This window comes from Haliotis rufescens, unplaced genomic scaffold (assembly GCF_023055435.1).
Source record: "Haliotis rufescens isolate VD_foot unplaced genomic scaffold, xgHalRufe1.0.p SCAF_69, whole genome shotgun sequence".
NCBI lineage: Eukaryota > Metazoa > Mollusca > Gastropoda > Lepetellida > Haliotidae > Haliotis > Haliotis rufescens.
In genome coordinates, this window is record NW_025964360.1 from 1328042 (window position 1) to 1345419 (window position 17378).

Below are 17378 nucleotides of genomic sequence, written 5' to 3' on the forward strand. Positions count from 1 at the left end.
GGGGGGGGTGCAGAAATGGCCTTACTACCTTTATCTATGCTGGCAATCAAACCTTCAAGACTCTGGTCTGACGATCTAAATGCAAGACATATGCACAATCCAAAATTATTCTGAGGAATTCTTTGACCAAAGTACTTGAAGTCATACGCGTATGCTGATTGGTTGGTCCTAATTTCGCACATAGCATTCATAGATGGGGACGAGTCTTCTTGCAGGTTACGGAAAGGAGCGAGTGGTGACGAATGCCACACCACTCACTGTAAACGAACATAATTATCACATTAATCGCGTTGAAGTCACGGCAACATTAACATGGCAAGACTCTGACGTCAGTTGATGGAGAACAAGCTGTATACATTTAAAAAGAAAGTCAATTTGGTTGAAATTGCTTGAATACACAGTCACAAAATATTTGCATCAAAGAACTGACGCTGTTTGTTTATGGGTGTTGAAATTGTAAAGGAGGTTGAATCTTGTACGTGTGCTCCAGCCCCAGGTAATGAAGTAATTAACTCTGCTTGTCATCCATCATCCCCTGTCACTATTACATCCAACATCACTACCTTGTGTTACACAATGGAGGTTAAAGGGGGCCCAGCTTGGGAAAATTGCCATTCCTCGCAAGTGTCACTCAATTATCCCTTCATGACACTGAAGAGTGTTTGTTTCAGATTGGTCAAAATAACGTTAAAATCATTACATAGCTCATCAATATCACGTGTTTTCACACAAAAACTTGTGAGTTTAGACACGGAAATATTATGGTCCTTTGGGATTCTTTTGAATCATGCTCCTTCTGCTGAGATTTCTTTCTCGGGCTTTCAAGGCTTCAGTAGAGCTTTTAAACGTTTTGTGCTAGACATGTAGAGGACGTTTCCGAATTTGACGCATCGGTGACAAAAAATATGTCCGATGCAATTCCCTATTTTGACTTAAACCATATGTTCCCGTGTTTTTCAGGTGAACGATTGACTTACCTTTGCATGTGTTTGTGACGGGTGTATTAGGTGGGCAGGATACGCTCACCTTTTCGTGAACGGCTGATGTCAACACTATTTGATAGTTGTTCATAAACACATGCTCACGATAGTCGAAATCGTGCCGATATTTATCATGATGATGGAAATGTTTTTTGTCACTTTTAAATTTATTTATCTATTTATTTATTTAAAAATATATATTTCAATGAAAAAGATATTATTCATTTGAATTGCTTGGAATCCTGATAGAATGTGTAGAGAAAATAGTATTCGGCTTCTGATTTCCTGAAACAAAACTATACGTCTTGAAGCAGTGACCGAATATCTCCTTCCAACACAAATACACCCTCGCCAACTGGATGGATGTTCGTTAAATGCAGAACATAAATCAACAGAAGATCCTTAACTGACATTGACCACAGCGTCTTCTTATGTCGGAATCTCCGCCTTACATATCTGTTGCACAGGTCAGAGTAAGTATGTTTGGATCCGTGTTTTCAGCTCAGTTCATATAACCCGGTCAGTGTATCTCGTTCAAGTAGGCTAACACAGTGGGTGGTTGGACGCAGTTATTAATTGCTTTGTTCTGAAGTCATTCTGGGCTTCTTGGGGCTGCTACACCTCTCTCAACTCGAGCAGAAATAATAATAAACAAGGTTGTGTTTTTGTTCGTCTTCTTCCCTGTTGAAGGCCTTTGTTCTACCACGAACCCAGATGGAATTATTTAGATAAGATCTCACTGTTGCCGTCTCAGAGAATACGCTTCTCACTCTAATGTGCCGGTACGTTGATTAAATGGCACTGGTACAATAAAATCGGATGAGGTTACGTAACCATATCCCTCTCTTAACAAAGATGCTCAGTTCGATTGATCCCGTTATTCCGAAAAACCCGATTTATTGGCGATTACTATGAAGAAGGTACTTATGAATATACATGTATAAGAGGCGGTAGGGTAGCCTTGTGGATAAAGCGTTTTTTAGACACACTGAAGGCCCGAGTTCGATTATGAACATTGAAACATAGATCACTTACAACAACAAAATTCTTTCTAGGATGAGTGAGTGAGTGAGTATGGTTTTACGCCGCTTTTAGCAATATTCCAGCAATATCACGGCGGGGGACACCAGAAATGGGCTTCACACATTGTACCCATGTCGGGAATCGAACCCGGGTCTTCGGCGTGACGAGCGAACGCTTTAACCACTAGGCCTTTCTAAGATGAACAAATATAATCGACCGTGCAAAAGAAAGTAATAAACTATTCATTTGAAAACTGGATTTGACAAAAAATTAACAGATGTTATTAAAACGTTACTTGACTGAAATCATTTGACGAAACATTACAAACTTAAGGTCCAAACCACGACCATATCATATGATACACCACATGGAATAACCATTTCTTGTTTGTTCAATGTTAGCAACCATCAAACTAGGGTGTTCACTTCCATTTGCCCGGTAGTGTATTTAAAATTAGAATTAGAATTAGATTATATTAACACATCGTGTTCTCCAGCTTTATTATCATGATTGTATGATATGCAAACTTATTTATTAGAATTGTATATTGGTCCAATAAAATACATTTAAATTAATTGGTAATCCGAATTTTATCAGATTCCTGGAAGCTAGCTCGCAAAACTGGATAGCGCATGATGCCACACGAGCCTTTGATTAAATGTAGATTTGTCTCAGTTGACTTTTCTTCGTGTTAATACCATTTCCATTTGAATAATACAGTTGGGACAAGATAAACATGACCATTTAATGATGACGTGCTTCGTTCATATACATTTCAAGGGGCGGTCGGGTAGCTTAGTGGTTAAAGCGTTCGCTCGTCACCCCGAAGACCCGGGTTCGATTCCCAACATGGGTACAATGTGTGAAGCCAATTTCTGGTGTCCCCCGCCGTGATATTGCTGGAATATTGCTAAAAGCGGCTTAAGGTCAAACTTGCTCACTATACATTTCGAGTAACCTAAATACTTTTGAATACAGGTACACGACACATTATTAACAGTCTTGGATGATTTTTCTCCGTGTGAATACATTTCCGTTTTAGCAAGGTGGGACAAGTGGAAACATAGCTAGTTAATGATGTACTTCGTTCATAGGTTGTTCGCGTAACCCAAACATTGCTGAATGAAGACACACAACGCGTTATTAACGGTCGTACCTACTTCACCCACAGACAAAGCTGGTGCATCATCACTGCCGATCCGCCCAGTATCTACAACCACCCTTTAATCCATAATTCACTCAAGGTTCCGAATATCTGATAGCGTTCATGTCGTGAGGTAGAGTCTAGTGTATCGGTTTGGGCTAATTACCCCACACGTCCTGAGCGCAAAGAGCCGTTAGCCTGTAGTCATCTGCCGATAATTACACCCTTATCAGAGTACAGCCCTGCCGCAGACCAACGACAGTTCTTTAGATCGTCATTATATTAGCAGCCTCCATAAACAACGGTGTGCTGGGCGTTCACATTGTTGGAAATAGTCATAGTTTGCGTGTAATGCTGGTCTTAAATGTAGCCGACATGTACCCCGACTGTGTGATAGCTATTTACCATGTACAATTGCGCTTGAAGATGCACTTTGCAGGGAAATGAAACAGTGTTTTGATAGTCTGTTATGTCGGCTGGGTAGTAATAATCCTCTCTTGCGGGTAGGTGAGGTATAATGAACGATTTATTCGATCAGCTTCACGTCACGTCACGTCACGTCACGTCACGTCAAGGCTCATCAGGAAACTGGCAATTGTAAGATAACGGAAAGTTTATGAGTAACCACTGATGTTGAATTTAGTTTATGCGAAATTAGCTTGTTATTTTATCTGAATTGTAAGAATACATTGCACCCTTATGTCACATTCGTGTTTTATCCAGTGTTTATTGATCCTCTAAATGTTTGATTAATAATTATGGTTTTATTTCCGGACTCCTGAGCCGTGTGTATTATACACACGGAGTTTTTACGAACAACTGTCTATTTACAGGTAATTACCATTTGAATGCCATGTGTTTGTTCTCTATCTCCTAGCAGAGGCGTAAAGCATCTGTCATCTGGAAGCTCTGAATAGATCAGTCATTGATCATGGCGCATCGTGGGTTTTGATAAGGTGGTATCAACCTCTATCACAGGGGCGGTCGGGTAGCCTAGTGGTTAAAGCGTTCGCTCGTCACGCCGAAAACCCGGGTTCGATTCCCGGCATGGGTACAATGCGTGGAGCGTATTTCTGGTGTCCCGGACGTGATATTGCTGGAATATTGCTAAAAATCGGCGGCGTAAAATCAAACTCACTCACTCAATGCTGGGCTTTCCTCCCACAACAACCCGGCACTGCGTCATTTAACTGAAGTACTTACTGTTCAACGAGGCAATACATTACTTCCCTCACTCATTATCTAGATGATGATGATGATGATGATGATGGTGATGGTGATGATGATAATCCGTCCAGATTAAACATGTTTGTGTGAATGCTTCTTGATCTTCGCCCTTTACAGAATAATATTTTCGGTTACTATTTCAAGATGTACAATTCTTTTCTCAATTTATTTTTTTTAAACAATATCCAACCTCCCTCACACACACACACACACACACACACACACACACACACACACACACGTCGTTACATATGTGCACTTATCTTGAACGCGCCGTTAAACCCCATTTCACCTCACCTCACCTCTGAGTGGAGCTGGTTAACCCAGTTATTTTTGTTAATTTGTTATAACCAACAATGGTAATTATGCATACATTCAACAGGGGTTGTTTGCAACCTCAGGAATTTTGGCAACGCCAATTTACATATAGAATGGAACACTTATTAATGTGACCTTTCAAAATTCCAAAATCAAAATGGTCGGTCCCTATAAGTGTTGTGGAAGCATGAACGAAAACATACAAATCACTAAATATTTACTCACTGAATCATATGGATTCCACACTGCAGTTTCACTGGGTCAAATATTTCCTGTTGTCGAGGAGAAGGAGTCCTCCTTCCTCCGGGTTAAAGATTCTACACATTTGTCTGTTTGTTCTGAAAACGGCTCATTTACCATTTCATCTGGCTTTTGGATAACCAACACATCAGCAGAGGGTAGACGCTGCGTGAGAAGGGTCGGTCAGTACAAGTCATTACCCACCGCGAACATACGTTACATCTCTAGCAGAACTTGCTTTCCAATGCGAAGAACGCACAGGCTTAATTTGTTACGGGTGAACAAAAGGTCCAAATTTGGGGTCGTGGCAGCATGAAACATGCAATCTGGTCATGCCAGACTGACAGAGACATTACCGTTAATTATTCAATAAAGGTTCCAAGTGGTACAGATTACTATCCTAGACGACCATGGTGTAAATGAAACGTCTGACGATGTACTGTGGTATTGATCTTTGTCAGGGATTTGAGGAAATTGAAATTTAAGACTTGCAACTATTGAGAGAATTTCATCACGTCGCACGACCATAGGCATTTCCTGGGGAATATTTCAGCCACTAAGCAAGTTTGTTTTATTGTGTTAAAAATTACGTGTGACATTTTCTCTTGCCTTTTAGTTTTTTCCAGAGTTGTATTTTATTCGCACGCCATCCGTAGACGTTACGACGCTGTCTTATAATGAGAACAAAGAGAAGTCGAATTCACCTTATACAATAGCGTGTTATCATATTGTTAAAAAATGCAATCATAACATTATTACATTATGATTTAGAAAAAATACCTTCTTTAAAAATGATAGAAAATATGTATTTATTTAACAGCAAAATCAGATAATATATTTTCTTGTAAAGTTTCACGACAGTAATCAAAACGAAATTATCACAAACAAATCTTTGGGGAGATTTTTGACAACTGAGTCATGATAATCCTTTAGAATGTTCTCGATGTGAGAAAACATGTTGCACATATGAAAAATGAAATGTTTATGGGATGTAGACGTGAAGTGTAGAATAGCTGACGTTGTGTAACCAGGCACACGCCCCAAGTCCTGTTTCAGTCGGGGGGCACGGGTGGCCCAGTCGTCTAAGGCGCCGCGATTCGCTGTGCAGAGTTGCGTCCCTTAGGCGAGCCAGAAACCTATGATTGTGGGTTCGAATCCCGGTTCGCCACGATTATATTTCTAGGTTTGTCAGCACCATACCCGTGCTCGTGGGTTTCACCGAAGTGGTAAACGTCTGAGACCTTCATCACTTCGGGCTTTCCTCCCACATTAAGCTGACACGCCGTAATATGACTGGAATACTGTTAAAAGCGGCGTTAAACCCAACTCACTCACTCACCTGTTTCAGTCAGTTTGTCAGTTTCATTTCTCGCGAGAACTACATACATGTACGCTTAGGTCAAGGATGGTGAGTTTGGTCCTGGTCGCAACCGGTTACTGAGGTGATTACCTTTTACCCACAAAGTTAGATAGAAACTAATTGATACTAATCCCTCGCACGAAGTTGACGAATCGTTAATTAAGACGACATGACATTTGCACCTGTAAGTCCCTATAAGCCTGGCTAATGGTTGTACCTTTATTAACGCTTTATTTATTGATATTGGGATTTGGTTCTTGGGATCCGGTGGTTGTTAATCATGCTATGCTCGAAAGGCAAGTCAACGGATTCTAAATTCCAAATGAAATTCCAAATAAAATGTACACTGATCCAAGAAAATGAGACAAATAAATTACGATTTATTGATCAATGTTAGAGACGTTTGTAAATAGTGTGGACTGGTCTGGTTATGTTTTATCAATTACTCAGAGTAATTAATTACCCACCGAAGAAATAAACATGTCATTGGTCACATTTATCTGAGTTGAGCCTAATCGAATCCTTGGTCAAGTGGATAGAAATTCTGCCCGGAGAGTGGTAGGTCTGCGGTTCGATCCCTGGCCATGCCATACTAAAAGACGTTAAAAGTTGACTTTTTTTTCCCTGCTTGACTCTTGGCATTAAGTCATAAAACAAGGAATGTTACTTCAGCTGACCTCACATCACCTCTGAGTCCAACCAAATAAATTCTTCCAACTTCTAAATGCCTATCAAAGACTTCAATTAAACCAGTGTAACTAATCTGTCATAACCAACATCGATATGCATGCTTTGAAAGGTCGTTTACACGAACCCTGACATTGGTTTCATCAACGTACACAGAACAGGACGCTTTTTAATGTAAGCTTTCAAAAGTCCACGCCTTGGCAATCTTACTTATTAACCTTGCCCATCGTCATGCTTCTTGCACAGGTATTCCGAGGTGTACCGTGTGTCAAAACCAAGTAATTTGCGATGATTCAATTAGTTATTTGTGCTGCATGTGCACCGTGTCCACCACAACTGTAAATGTGTTAATGAAGTACTCAAGCTAAGTAGGGACCAGCCATTGACATTCCGACACTGAAGGTAAGTGGGGAAACAAGCTATTGCTGGAAGTATGATTGTGTACCAGAAGGGCTACACAGTTACTGAATGTAGGACCCCCGCACTCACTCTCCCCCCCCCCCCCCCCTCTCTCTCTCTCTCTCTCTCTCTCTCCCTATCTCTCTCTCCTCCTCTCTCTCTCCCTATCTCTCTCTCTCCTCTCTCTCCCTCTCTCTCCCTATCTCTCTGTCCCTATCTATCTCATCTCTCTCTCTCCCTATTTCTCTCTCTCCTCTCTGTCCCCTCTCTCTCCCTATCTCTCTCCTCCTCTCTCTCTCCCTATCTCTCTCTCCCTCTCTCTCCCTATCTCTCTCTGCCTATCTCGCATCTGTCTCTCTCCCTATTTCTCTCTCTCTCCTCTCTGTCCCCTCTCTCTCCCTATCTCGCTCTCCCTAACACTCTCTCTCCCCTCTCTCTTCCTATCTCTCTCTCCTCTCTGTCCCCTCTCTCTCTCTCTCCTCTCTCCATCATTTCCCACATCATTTCAAACTATTACCCCTCTTGCTCACGCTGTTCTTTGTCCATCCCTTCTCATGATATGATGGGAGCCCGTTAACAGCGGCTTTACATCCCAAGTAAATTACACACTCAGTATATCTTTCTTCATTCCTAGAGCCCGTTAACAGCGGCTTTACATCCCAAGTAACTTACACACTCCGTATATTATTCTTCATTCCTAGAGCCCGTTAACAGCGACTTTACATCCCAAGTAAATTACACTGTCAGTATATCTGTCTTCATTCCTAGAGCCCGTTAACAGCGGCTTTACATCCCAAGTAACTTACACACTCCGTATATCTTTCTTCATTCCTAGAGCCCGTTAACAGCGGCTGTACATCCCAAGTAAATTACACACTCCGTATATTATTCTTCATTCCTAGAGCCCGTTAACAGCGACTTTACATCCCAAGTAACTTACACACTCCGTATATTATTCTTCATTCCTAGAGCCCGTTAACAGCGACTTTACATCCCAAGTAAATTACACACTCAGTATATCTTTATTCATTCCTAGAGCCCGTTAACAGCGACTTTACATCCCAAGTAACTTACACACTCAGTATATCTTTATTCATTCCTAGAGCCCGTTAACTGCGGCTTTACATCCCAAGTAACTTACACACTCAGTATATCTTTCTTCATTCCTAGAGCCCGTTAACAGCGACTTTACATCCCAAGTAACTTACACTGTCAGTATATCTTTATTCATTCCTAGAGCCCGTTAACTGCGGCTTTACATCCAAAGTAACTTACACACTCGGTATATCTTTCTTCATTCCTAGAGCCCGTTAACAGCGGCTTTACATCCAAAGTAACTTACACTCTCCGTATATCTTTCTTCATTCCTAGAGCCCGTTAACAGCGACTTTACATCCCAAATAACTTACACAGTCAGTATATCTTTCTTCATTCCTACTCTCAAGTTGATCACGCTATCAGCCACAAGTGTGCCTGACGTTGTACTATAACAAACTTTACATTCAACTTTCAGTATGTGACATATGAGAAAATGTTTACGCAGCTTTTGTACATATTCCACCCCAAGTGTTACACGTTGATCCAGTCTGGTGAATCGAACATCGGCGTGACGAGCGAACGCTTTAACCACTGTACCACCTGACTGCCGTAATGTTATCAGGACATTCATATTTGCAAGAAAACACAGCATCTCTAGTGATGACCATTGATGCTGGCCCTGTCTGCTCCTGCTGTACAATACCAATCTGTCTGACCATCCCCTCATTTTCTCCTGCCCCCATCACTGACATTTAAATGATGACATTACCAGTCTCCTCACTCTGCGATGTCATATGCTCTACTTGTCCATGCAACACGTATCTCCATGTCAAATGACCTGATGCTGAGATACCATTTTAACACCGTAGTCCTTAAACCAAGTGCGGTTACACATGCTCTCTTAATGACAAGAGTTTGTCAGATTTGCCGAAATGTCACTCTCGTCAAGGTACTGGATCAAAAGTGGTCACGGAAAGCACTAGAATATCTATATCAGGCCGTCCCTCTATCGCCCACTCATGTCATGAGACCATCACAACCACATGCTTTGCTACCAATATATTGATAACTAATTCAAGCTCGTCACACTGTTAGACGTCAACATCATTTGGGACTATATTAAGTGCATTTTTAGATTTTAGATCCATTTAGGAGATTATTGAGTAAGTGTCTTTTCAGACATTCCGCTGATTTAGTAAGACCACGTACAGTATTCAGGGTTCGTATTTCCTGTCATACACAGTTGACATTCATTACGGTGTCATTGATCGGGAACCACCAGGGCCATAACGCACATGCCGCGCTGGCTAAATGTGATGTTGATGCGCATTATCATGTTGAATATTCCTTAAAGTCTGCGCCTCATCCGCCGGCCTCTTTACTTTCTCTCTCCACTCTCCGTTGTTTCATTTTTTCTATCTTTCAATGTCTCTTGCGTAAGGTTTTCGCTCGTCTTATGTCATGTCTCGTTACCTTCGGATCCCTCCAACATTGTCTCCACTAACTCGTTTGATTTTTTACAGTGACAAGTTATTCATATCACTTGTTCAACTTAATTTGCCCTGCAGTCCTCTTGGTTATTACATTTGAACTTGACTTTGCTTTCCTGTCTCTAGTACAATTTTACTTCTACATTGTGGTTCTATCACCTGTTAATCCATTTTCTCTTTGATAATTTCTCCCTCGAGTTGGAGATAGAGCGTAGAGCAGAATGTCGGTGGTTCAATCCCCTGGGCGCGACTATACCAAATGACGTAATCATATGGTACTTGTTGTTACCCTGCCTGTCGCTCGGCCTTAAGGGGATACAAAACGACTGGTCGGCTCGGAGTCAGTATACTGTGTTTGAATTGGATATTTATTTTAAACTGTTAAACTGTGTACGAACACTTTGAAATCGGCATCTGTCCGGACCAGTACAAACAGACATTCAAATGCATGCATCCATGCACGTCGTTATATAACTGCAATAATCTTAAACGCGACGTTAAACTCCATTTCACCTCACCTCTTTGATAAGATATTCATATAGCTTGTTCAATTTTACCTTGACCTTACATTTCATTCTTCTGGTTTGTGCCAAGTCTTCAATTTGAGAATTTATTCCTGTCACTCATTCCATTATACCTTGAACGTCAAGGATGAAACGGAAACAACGACATGTCGACGTCACGAAGTCATGTCTTATGACGCCAAATCAACATGGCGTCATATCTCAATACTTTTGACACATTGACCCACAGTCAACCATAGTTTAGAGACAATCTGTTGTCCAGAGCCCCATGTTTCAAATATATACCGCACAGCTGCCTTAGCAGAGTGTGTTCATCTATTTGAGGCAACACTATACAACATCACAACTTGAGACGTCTCGTTATCTAGTCTCCGTGATGACTGTTCTAGAGAGTCTCTTGTTCCGTTCCCACGGCGGTGTGTCTTATTCATTAAAGTATACTTCATCAATAACATCCTCGTCTGGCACGGGGGAAGTTCTCCCTGAAATAAGGCGTCCGTCTTACATTAACCCAGGCGTCTTCAGCAACTTTATCTCATTGTATCAAAGTTTCGTACTGATCTTATATCGGTTGATTAATTTACAATCTGAGTTCATGGAAGTTCCATTCCATGATCACCGATCAGTGTGGATGTTTGATGTTTGTTGTTCAACGCCGCACTCAGTTATATTCCAGCTATATGACAGCGGTCTGGAAATAATCGAGTCTGGGCAGTTGATGCATGTCATCGTATCCCAATTGGGTGGATCGATTCCCATGATGTCAAAGTCAGCGAGGCCGACCACCCGATCCCGTTAGTCGCCTCTTACGACAAGCACAGTCGCCTTTTACGACAAGCATGGGTTGCTGAAGACCTATTCTACCCCGGATCTTCACGGGTCGATCAATATGGAAATAACTTACAATCAAAACTTTGTTTTCTTCAATAAATGTCTAAGCACAACCGAACGCCTTGTGATAAACTATTTCTAAAAGCCAGATGATGGTCAATAAAAAGGTCGGATATATTTCTGAGCTGTTGACACTTTGTCCGCTGAGATGACAATCAGTTAACAGTGTGTGGAGACAGCACAAGGTCTTCCCTAAAGACGAGACAAGAACATTCCAGAACGTAACCTGCTGTTTGTTTTACGAGATGAAAGTGAAGAAGACTTCAGATGATGACATGGGTCAGCATAACAATGTTTATACTTAAAGATGTAAGTTCTATTTAAACGTATACCATCTACCAAACATGTGGACCGGCGCATGCTGCTTTTATTGCGTCTGTTTCCCCAACATTTCTTTGCTCTGCCCTTGTTCAATATACATCACTTACAGCTACTGAACAAACTTGTTTAGACTGTACAGAAGCATATGCATTTAAAACTTGTTGCTTAGACTTATTTCTGTGGATATCAGTTATGTTGATGTTTTTAATGGCTATATTACTTACACGTATCTTGAAATAAGGGAACTTTGTGAGCCTATTTTGAATTATATTAGAGCTAGAGGCATTTCTTACATAACTAAAACAATCACAAATGAAATGATATAAAATGCAAATATAAATAAAAATTAATTCAAAATATATAATACGGAAGAGAATTTATGCTTGTCAACTTCTTTATTATGAGGAACATAACGTTTCGGAGTATATGCTTACTCCTTCATCAGGTGAATGAATGCCATGACGCAGAGAGCATATATATGTAAACGTAAGAACAACAAAAGTAATAAGATAACAAAAGGTGGAAACTTAACAAGGGATCCTATGTTATATTATTACTTTTGTTGTTCTTACGTGTACATATAATAAATGAATGAATGAATGAATGAATGAATGAATGATCTTTATTTCCTCCATTTATTTCGGAGAGTGATATACATTTGGAATCATGTTAACACAGCATATTTACAAGAACATCTTTCAGAGAAATTGACAATACTGAATATTTACATGTCGTGGTCCTGATATGAGATATACTGTCTATAGATAGATCATTGATCGCAGGTTCCAGGAGCTTATATCTCGTGATACAGAAGATATGAATTCAGCCCAGCTGTCAAGGCTCATATCCTCTACAATAGGGGTTATACCACCTAGTAATGTCACAAGTTGTACTTCGTCATCCGCACAGCCCTCAATACACATGTATTGTTCGAGGTTTAAAGTGTCGAATAGATGCTCATAGAGGGTGTATCTTGCCTCAGCTAAAGCTGTACAACATAGCAGTTGGTGCTTTATTATGTCATCGCACTCCTCATCACACATTAAACACTGCCCAGGTGTTAATGGTAGTGTTCCTAGTTTCACAAGTGCATACAAAGGCCTAGTTAGTATATTGTACAAAATACACATATCCCAGTCTATGAGGTACAAGCTTACTGTGAATTTAAAAAAAAATTCTAATTCAGAATGATCTCGCACCTCATCAGGTGAATGAATGCCATGAGTCAGAGAGCATATATATGTAAACGTAAGAACAACAAAAGTAATAAGATAACAAAAGGTGGAAACTTAACAAGGGATCTTATGTTATATTATTACTTTTGTTGTTCTTACGTGTACATACACATGTATACATGCTCTCTGCCTCATATCATTCATTCATTCACCTGATGAAGGAGTAAGCATATACTCCGAAACGTTGTGTTCCTCATAATAAATAAGTTGACATCCATAAATTCTCTTCCTTGTGTGTATTACTTCTAAATGCCTTTTAAAGGCATAATATATAATAATATTATTTAAAAATATATTTGATAAAATAGCGCTTTAAACATAATATATAATAATATCATTTTAAATTATTTTTTGATAAAATAGTTAGCGCTTTAAACTATTTCATGCACGAACGGACTCGTATTAATTGACGAGTCTTTTACGTGACTGTTCAATCCTGTACTACAGCTTGTATTCATAACTTAATACATAAAACATCTATCACCACTTCCCTCTGTGTCCGTTCGTGCTGTTGACTGCTATATAATTACGTTTTGCGACATCAAAAAGACATGACTCTCTCACATCTCCAGCAGCTAATGAAAACATGTTTCCCAAAATATTTCCAGACAGGCCATCAATACCTTCGCCTTATATATACAACATGTACAAGCACAACTACCCATTTTCGGTAACTAGAATCACGACAGCCGTCACGCGCTCGATCGCCTCCCACTCATGGCAGTTGGTTCATTGTTAAATGTACATATGTACTTAAGGTATTGTTGCTACTGTTTATTAAACTCGGGACTAGTCACACAGGGGACTGGGTATATTTGTAAATGCCATGTCATGTCTGCCTACTTTGATAATATCCCCGTACCTAGACACTGAGTTGATGCAGTTCGTTCCTTTGATGACATACAGTTGCAGTGTTGATATTCACGCAGTGTTAATCATTAGAGTTGGGAAATAAACGTGTTCTCCTAGTATCGACAAGTTGTCTCGAACGTGAGTGCATATACGTACATGTATATTGCGACCTAGTAATGCCTCAAAGCAATATTGATCCTTAAGAGGATGCAGATGCTGAAGCAGATGATTGCATGTTATTATTAGCAAACATGTTATATATGTCAGGGGGGCACGGATGGCCCAGTCATCTAAGACGCCGCGATTCGCTGTGCAGAGTTGCATCCCTTGGGCACGCCAGAAACCTACGATCCCGGTTCGCCCCGATTATGTTTCTAGGTTTGTCAACACCATACCCGTGCTCGTGGGTTTCACCGAAGTGGTAAACGTCTGAGACCTGCATCACTTCGGGCTTTCCTCCCACATTAAGCTGACATGCCGCGATATAACAGGAATACTATTAAAAAGCGGCGTTAAACCCAACTCACTCACTCACTTATATATGTCAGTATCCATGTATTCCTCACATAATACATAATACACATGATTTAGCAAAACCTGTCGGGATGCAGGGTGAAAGCCAGAGAATAACCAGTCTCGATTAACTGCCGTGACCGATTCCTTTGGGCGTAAAACGCAAAATAGCAGTGACAATTTTATGAATGGATCACTGAAAATCAGTGATGACACTAGGTGTTCGCGAAAAGGGTATATAAGTAATCGTGATATAAGGTAAGACTGTAGGTCTCCAGCAACCCATGCTTGTCGTAAGAGCGAATGAATGAATCAGGTTGTGAGGCTTGTTGGCTTGGTTAATTGCAAGTAATGTATCCCAATTGTATGGATCAAAGGTCAATAAATCAATTACCAGATTACGCAGTTATTTACAGACTGCCGTCATCCAGCGACGTTATTGGACAAGACAAAACGTATTTGTTAAAGTACGTCATTGTATGTAGCGATCATACATTAATTAGAAGTCCCATGATTATTTATGAAGGTTTTCTGAATATAAGACTAAGGTGTATTGCAATCCCGCTCAGTCAATCTAGCACTTAAAGGACGAACCCGTGAAGATCTGGGGTAGAAGTGGTCTTCAGCAACCCTTGCTTGTCTTACGGAATCAGGTGGTCAGACTCACTGACTTGGTTGATGCATGTCATCGTATCCCAACTGCGCAGATCGATGCTCATGAAATCAATCAATGGATTGTCTGGTCCAGACTCGATTATTTACAAACCGCCGTCATATAGCTGAAATGTTGCTGAGAGCGGCGTTGAACAACAAACAATGCTTGAAAGAGGACGACGCAAATTAGAGTAACTACGACACTGGGCCAAAAGCTGAGAAGCATTATGATAGTGGAAACATTGAGTGGGAAGACGTATTGGATGTCGCATATTCCATTTCTGTTGAATATTAGCCATGTGTATATTAAAGATGAAAATGATTTACATGTATACTATAAATACGAAAACATGATTATGCAGGCCTGGTACATTTGGCACCATCATTATTCAAACGTAATATATCAGAGTTTAAGAACCCCTAAAATAAGAAATTATGACACACACTCGCATCAACAACAACATATCAAAATCTTAACGCAGGGCGTGATCGCATTTTCAATAGACACGGTATTTGATTTTACCTTTTGTTTCTGTTTAGGATGAGATATCTTAGTGGTTGAAACGTCCGCTCCTTGCGTCAAAAATCGGGTTTGATTCGCCACAATGGAAAACGTTTGAAGCCGATTCGCTTTGTTCCTAGTCGTAAGATGGCTGGAATATTGCTAAAAGCTGTTTAAGTTCATCATTATTTCTTTAGGAAAATACGATCATGAATATACCCTTCTGACAACAGAGTTTTTTTTAAAAGTGTTGACACTAAACTAGAAACGTAATAAACCTGTCGTTTGTTCAAAGTTGAAAAGGTTGATATCTTCTTCAATATGACAAAACACTAACTCACGTAAAACACATTTAAAGCTCTACTCCTACATTCCACAGGAACTTTCATCTTAAAGGGACCGCCTCCGTGGTCTAGTGGTAGAGTGTCTGGCGGAGAGCGGAAGGTCCAGTGTTCGATCCCAAGCCGCTTCATACCAAAAGACGTTAAAAGATGATACTTGTTATTACCCTGTCTGCCGCTCGGCATTAAGGTTCTAAAACAAGGGCTGGTCGGCTCGGTGTCAGTTTACTGTGTGTGAGTGGGGTATTCATGTTAAACTGCGGCATTGTATCTCAGTGGGCTAGCACTAGTACAAGCAGACACACACACACAGACACACACACACAGACACACACACACAGACACACACACACACACACACACACACACACACACACACACACACACACACACACACACACACACACATGCCCACACGTCTCTATATCAGTGCAATAACTTTGGACGCAAAGTTAAACCCCATTTCACCTCACTTCACCTCATCTCGAAGATGTAACATAGTGAATATAACTTTTCTTGAAGATCCTTGTTGAATTTCATACTTAGTATCTCTGTCATGATTTCAGACTGACAGAGATTTCTTGTGCCGAATTCCACCAAAACCTTCTTCCTATGGGAGGGGTTCCTGTAAAATACACTCAAAGCGCGAGGTCATAAATATTACAGGAACACACAAACATGCTTAACACTGCACTTGGAATCCCGTGAAACAAGTTCAAACACTGCAAACAGTAACTAAGCAAAGGTACTGCACGAGTTACGGACGTAGAAAGGAGGTGAGGCAATACCAAACAATACGGAGGCATGAGATCCCTTAACCGAACGTAGCATCTGTACCATAGCGGCAGCAGAGACCATGATGTTTACCGTGAGCGTAATCAGGTTCCGCATCTCGAGACAGTAGCAGGAAGCACTCCTGTATTGATCAAGTGAGTGGTTCAGGATCGCACGGGTCGCGCAGGCCTTTCGTATTAGAGTGTGAACGTACGCTACTTCTCTGATGTATATACGCAGCTAGTGGGATGGATACTGGCATCCACGGCGCTCCACAAACTCGGATAAAAAGGTAACAGTTTCCTTAAGTTAGATCAATGGTTCTGAAGTATCAGTGAAGTATCGGTGCCCATTGTTTCGGAACGTGTTTGTGGTGGAAGACCTGTGTGTCATGTGGGCCGGCTACGTGCCTCTTTCATTATTAAAATATTATGAATAGATGTTCTTTCTTGCTGCAATGCTCTGAGCTACAATATGAGACTTATGTCATGTTATAACATATTTGTTGTTTATTGTTATAACTGTAAGTAAACTGCTCGGATCTTCGTGTCAGATTTGGATTTAAAATGTAACTTATTCGAGATGGTTCGAAGATAATTTATTTTTCTTGATGTAGCGATATTTTGTTGTTTTGTTCTTAACATTTCATGTTTATGGTTTTGTTGCGTGATAATGATAGTTGTGGCTGTATATCTAAGAATGATCATAATGGTATCTGTTTGTTAGGAAATTATACTCCATGTTATGCAACGATATTACTGTTTACATATTCACGATGTCTCAAGTTTTAGCTATGATATGATTGCATTCAGTGAATATTTGCATACTAATGCATTGCTATTCATTAGTTGTTTTACGTCGCAAC

General features: G+C 40.5%; 1 protein-coding gene across 4 annotated transcripts in view; it reads left to right on the top strand.

Annotated features, from left to right (window-relative positions):
- LOC124148703 (5-hydroxytryptamine receptor-like) overlaps positions 1 to 17378 on the top strand; it is a 205527-nt gene that overhangs the window by 73095 nt on the left and 115054 nt on the right. Inside the window, exon 1 of one of the 4 annotated variants that reach the window (XM_046519943.2) lies at positions 16590 to 16805. The exons of the other annotated variants lie outside the window; for them this stretch is intronic. The gene's annotated coding sequence lies outside the window, so the exon portion shown is untranslated. Of the gene's footprint in view, positions 1 to 16589; positions 16806 to 17378 lie in introns of those variants that run through there. 4 annotated transcript variants of the gene reach the window in all.